Source organism: Musca autumnalis, unplaced genomic scaffold (assembly GCF_047663935.1).
Source record: "Musca autumnalis isolate F117 unplaced genomic scaffold, ASM4766393v1 scaffold_5, whole genome shotgun sequence".
Lineage (NCBI taxonomy): Eukaryota > Metazoa > Arthropoda > Insecta > Diptera > Muscidae > Musca > Musca autumnalis.
This window is the reverse complement of record NW_027412088.1, coordinates 135,152,281-135,158,280: the sequence shown is the minus strand read 5'-3', so window position 1 is coordinate 135,158,280 and position 6,000 is coordinate 135,152,281. Positions and strand designations below refer to the sequence as shown.

The 6,000-nt window shown below is 32.1% G+C and overlaps 1 protein-coding gene across 2 annotated transcripts in view; it reads left to right on the top strand.

Annotated features, from left to right (window-relative positions):
* Nucleotides 1–557: 557 nt before the first annotated feature.
* PCB (Pyruvate carboxylase) overlaps nt 558–6,000 on the top strand; it is a 38,915-nt gene continuing 33,472 nt past the window's right edge. The window contains exons 1-2 of one of the 2 annotated variants that reach the window (XM_073988208.1): nt 558–875; nt 1,127–1,240. The gene's annotated coding sequence lies outside the window, so the exon portion shown is untranslated. The remainder of the gene's footprint in view (nt 876–1,126; nt 1,241–6,000) is intronic. The other variant, XM_073988207.1, reaches the window with a different exon arrangement.

Here is a 6,000-nt window from a genome sequence, read left to right as displayed (position 1 = left end):
CATCATATGCGAGCTCTCACACATCGATTCAAGCCAGCGCCTGTTTAACCAGGCAAAACGTGGAATTGATGTGTCATACGCCGTACAGCCCTGACTGGGGATCCAATGACTTCATTTGATTCCAGCACATCAAGAAAAAAGGCGTGGAGGTGTCTCAATCAAGCCACTGTAAACAACCCAACACATGGTCGTATGTCAAACTGTCCTGAGTACGCTTAGGCTAAAAACTGTCAAACTTTCCAAAAAAAATGTCAAATAACACCTGGCGACACTGCGTGTTGCCTAGGCCAGAAAGTTTTTGAGTGACCCTCGTAGAAATGGAAAAAATGCGACTTAATCTATTTTCTTAATATACTATATGAATAATATGCTATATATAGTAATAATATATACATATATAAGTGTTCTTGTTAAGATTTTATACTATTTCTTGTTTAATAAAAGTAAAAAAATGTGCCACTTTTTCAAAAGACTTGTGCCACTTTTTTTCGAAATGATACTTTTTGTGACACTTTTTCGAATTTTCCAGCGGCCACGCTGACTACAGCACTTGGCTCAGGTTTGGACGATGAGATGAGAAATCACGCAACAAGCCCGCAGGCAGGCATTTGTTGGGGCTTGTTTAACAGTTTTGAATGTTGTTGCTCTTGCCGTGCCTATTGTTGTGCTTTATATGCGATAACATTTTGCATGTTAAAGTCGGATGAGATATTTACGCTTTACACTTTGTCATCGAGTCAGTCGGTCGTGAGACACTGGTGCGAGTGGTTCGTTTAAATAGAATAAAAAAGGAATTGCGACGAAGAATACCAAGCGGAGTGTGTAGAACAAAAAAGAAAAAATCATTTTTGGCAGCATAATATTTTCTACAGCTGGTTAGTGTGTCTTGCAGCGCATCTTCTTATGTACATCAATTTGATATTTTCTTGAAAAGTGTCGATAAATGTCAAATGCAATTTTGCAATATTAGTACAACGATTTTATAATATTTATGCAATACATTTTTTCAATTAGATATAAAGAAAAAAATAATTTACAGTTTTTACGAGTCCTTATTTGTAAATTTTCGTGAAATTAATGCAAAATTCAATTTTAAGAAAAGTCTAAATTTTTATGTTGTAAACAGCCCATCGAAGGAGTAAAATATTATACACAGGCTCACACACGCACGCCCAGGAGGAGAGAGAGTGCACCATTCCCCAAAAAAGTTACGTCAAACCTTCGCATCGTTAAATAAAAGGTATGTACAAATTTATTTGTGTCGTCTGTCTGTATGTAGGGTACTTAATGGCAAATAACAAACAAACAAAAAACCAAAGAAGAGGAAACAAATCAGAAATTAAACTCAACATTCGACAAAGACTTTCTCCAATACAGGTTTAAATACATATGAAAACATCGACTAAAGTCTTAATATTGAGTAACGATAAATAAGGAAACAGCACAAAATTTGCAATGCGAATGCATTTTAACCTAAAATCAGTATGGTATTGTTGAAATTATCACCGCTAATCGCTCTACCGAATGCTACCACCAGTGCAAGCCACAATGCCGGCATTGTTCTAAAAAACCAATATGTACTGCAAAAAAGAAACTCACTGTCAAGCGGCATATGTAAATATTTTTTTTTCGAAACTGCATATAATAGAGTGGAGCGATATAAGATGGCAACTTTATATCTTATGTCTTATCAGACTTGAAATAACATTTGACTTTTATTACTACTATGGAGCTTAACACAAGTATGGTGAAAATGTGAATACTTAATAAACAATTTGAATAGTTAGTTCCTCTGAATATCTATCGATATTAAGTCTGTTTGATAAACTCAAACACTGAATGTTCTCAGTTAACACAAAATCCTAATATGTATGATTTTACTAATATTTTCACATTATATGTACTTCGTAAACAATATACAATGTGGAACAGTAAGAACAGCTGATTTCCTCCCTATTGTCAAATTCATTTTAATTGAGAATTAATCATATGACTAACGTAAACAAACATTTTGACAGCTTGGAGGTATTTTAATCACAAGTCATTTTGTTGTAGATACTGGTTTGCCTTATTTATTACATCATGATAATAAGGTACCTATAATGAGGGCAATTTATTTTATTTTCGTATTGATTTTCTGCTCAAAGTTTTGGTGAATCAGCTGTTTGCTTGTTTGCTGGTTTTTACAGGATGTTGTCTGTTAAATTTTTACAGTATTTCTACAGAAGAGACTAAAACTACCCTCCGAAAAACGTTATTGAGAATATCTTGCAAGAAAATTAGGAGCTAGACTTAAAGGATTGCTATTAGCTATTTTCGTCCAAAATTATATTTTTTTCTAAAGTATTTCGAACTTTTAATTCATATGAGTCCTTGCAAAATTTTTAATAATAATTATCGTTATTTTTATCTTTTTCCACAGCACAGGCATTCCAAAAGAAGAAAAGAACAGAAATTAATGATATTTTGCTTAAAAATTTTTAAATACCACAAATATAAATAATCCTTCCAGTAGTGAGATTCTCTAACTCATTTTTTGAGTTAACGACAAATGTCGGTAAAATTAAAACTCAAAATTATGAATGAAAAGTTCAAATAAAAGATGACAACACTGTTGCTATCGATAGAACTTTACGACTACTTTCTCTTGGTCGCTAACTTACTTAAAAATATCGTAAATTACCGAATTTTTAAGCATTTTAATTTTACCTATTCTTGTCGGTAACACAAAAAAAGAGAATCGCACTACAGGTGTACAAACTTTGCCACAAACACAGGCGCCATCTATAAATTAAAAATTTGTTTGTTTGGTCTCAATGTTTCCATAGTAGTTTGTATGGGGCCAAAGGTTATTTTTCACGAAATTGCTCTAAAGGCCACATTTATTGTCCAATCGAATAGAAAATTTTACCAGTTCATTTCTGTGGCTAAAAAAATAATCCTACCAAAAATTTTGAAAATCTGCTGGATTTTAATGTAAGGCTATATTTTAGGGCCCCAATTGGTGAAATATACTATTGGAGCAATATCAAAATCTTACCCGATTTACATAAATTTTTGTAGGATTTTTTTCTAGCCACAGCAATGAACTGGTAAAATTTTCTCATCAATTAGACAATAAATGTTGCCTTCAGGGCAATTTCGTGAAATTTAACATTTGGTCCCGTACAAATTACTATGGAAAGTTTGAGGCCCCAGTGGCACGTATTCCGATATTCCGATTGTGCTCAAACTTTGGCAATCTAAAAAAGCAGTTGTTTGTTTGTATCCAGCAGACCATTTCAAAAAGTGTTACAAAAGTTCGCCAAAATATGCGAAACAAATATACTTTCTAACATTTACTTTCTCGCCACGATAAAGCAAAAATAAATTTAATTTATTTGTGATATTTTTGAGTATTTTTATTTTAATATTAGTCCATATTTATATTAGGCAATTTTCCTTGCGGCAATTGTCAGTATGTCGGTGAGAGAGGGTGTTGAGAGGCAAAGGGTTACCATATGCCTCACCTCTCTCACCTTCAAACTGACAATTGCCGCAAGGAAAATTGGCTAATGTAAATATGGACTTATAAACAAGGCCTATAGAAGGTCGGCAATTCAGGGTTCTGTTAACAACTTTTGACAACAAACATAATAGATTTTATATTATTGTGATTTGAGTTTCTTTGTATTTTGATCCAAAAACCATATATGAAATTTTATAACTTCAACTCTTGCCACCCGAGTGATCTTTGTTTCCATAGCAATTTGTAACTCTAAATGTAATGATCATTGTTGTGGCTAAAAAACAATCCTACAAAAATTTGTGAAATTCGGATCGGATTTTGACATAGATATTTAGGGCCCAAAATCGGCCAAATATGTGTATTGGAGGTATATCGTAGGTTCCTTTTTACACGTTTAACATGAAACGAAGAATTTAAAGGTAGCAAATTTCAAATTCAATATTTGATGAGTAGGACCCTATTAAATTCTAAAAACTTAATTTACAAAAAAGTAAAAATGCAGCTGATTTTCACTTCTACCTTCTTTAATATACCTTGGTTGATGTAACACCTTCTTAAATAGGCTATTATAGATTTTTGTCGGGTTAACCACCTTTATGAGAATTTATTTGACATACATATACGCTATAGAATTGACATTTGAAACCCAGTGGGTTTATTAAATATGCTTATATGTAGAGGTACTATTAATAGTACGTTTATATTTATAAATTCACTCGATTTCAAATAGCCTGGAGCTATGGAATTAACATTTGAAATCGAGTGGATTTCCTAATTCTGAACGTACTATTATTCCGCCATGGTTTGGATTAAGTGTCATGCTACAAAAAAATTTGTGATAAGAAATTTTGTAAACAAGGTGAAAAAATTAAATCCTCTATGGTATACAGTGTTGATTTTTATCAAACCAAATTACAAGTTATGTTTGATATCTCAACGATAAAATAATTATTTTATTGTTGGTATTAATAGTATAAAGCAGTAAAGTTATAATTTTTCGTATATTGTTAACGACTAATTTTATTTACAACTACTTATTTCGACAGTGCATGTTTGATCAGCTGCGTTAATGCATTTACCTTGAATTTTTGTGCCAAGTTTAAAATCATTTAAAGATTTCTTGAAATTTAGTGGATTGTGGAGACCTTCATGGCTAGAATCAGTCGGTCAATCATTCATAATTTTCTTTGGTGATTATAGAGTTCTTAGAAACTTTGAGCCTAGTGTTATAAAAACTTGAACAAGTCGTAAACTTGTTTAAACGAACTTGATCATGTGAAATTAATAACCAATTTTATGCAAAATTTGTAAAAACATACAAACTTTAATGTTTATCATGACTATGACCTAGTTTAAGGTGTGATTTTGTCCTATGTACATAAACCATTCACGATCACCCCGTTATCAACCTCACTTTTTTGTCTGGACTGGAAGTTTAATATAAAAAACCCTCGACTTTGGTCTGTTAATCGTTGAAAACAGTCTGCCTGCCTTATCAGCATTCCTCAATTGAATTAAGAGATAGTGAATTATATAAATAGCTGTTATTAAAATAGGTACATACTTTTGTTGTTATTGTAAAAATTTGTAAAATGAAAACATATTTGTTGAAATAACTAAATTTATTCCGTTCAAAATAGATTAGTAGGTGCACAGATGTCAAAAAAGTATGGTACGATTATAACATTTGTAATGTATTATGGGGTTATATGTTAAACATTTCTGTTACTACCCAGCAAACACAATGTCGGACGTCCGACGCGTCTGCTCAAAGTCGGAAGTTTTTTCCGGCGCGTCTGACCGACTTCGGTCCGAACTCTGTCCGACTAGTCTGACGAACTTTTCCCGTCCTCTCTCTCCCTCCCTTAAGGGAATTTTTCTATTTTCTCTTGTGCTGCTTTGGCAAAATTAAGTGTAAATAAGCAGAAAGAAAAGAAAGTGTAATTGTTGATGCAGTTCGAACGAAAAATTGAGTGCTCGGGTTTTAATTTCTGTATCGGAGAACAAATTTGGTTTATTTTTGTTATGCGTGTTGATGCATAATAGTGTTTAAATGTTATTCATAGTGATCGGTTGCATACATATTTCTTTATTTTTATTAAGGTAATGAAAGTAAAAATTTTCTTCGTCAAACTTCAACACTATTCCGTGGAAAGTCGTATGTTTTATATTTGTATATGACCAAATTTAAGTTTCTGAACACTTTTATGTGTATCAAATTTTTTTGCATGTGAAGACATGTATTTTTTTCATATATTAATAACAATTGTTTTACATATTTCACAGATTGTGTTGACGCATTTGTTGTTCTCCACAGTTTGTTTTTCCACCAAGTTTAACACAGCATAAGATGATATTAAAACCTTTAATATGTTTATAATAGATAACCTTTTATAGGATTTGGATATTTCATGAATTAACTGTGTATTTTCAACATCTGTTAATAATAGAAACAAATTCTGTCGAATATTGGTAAATAAATCAGAAGTTCA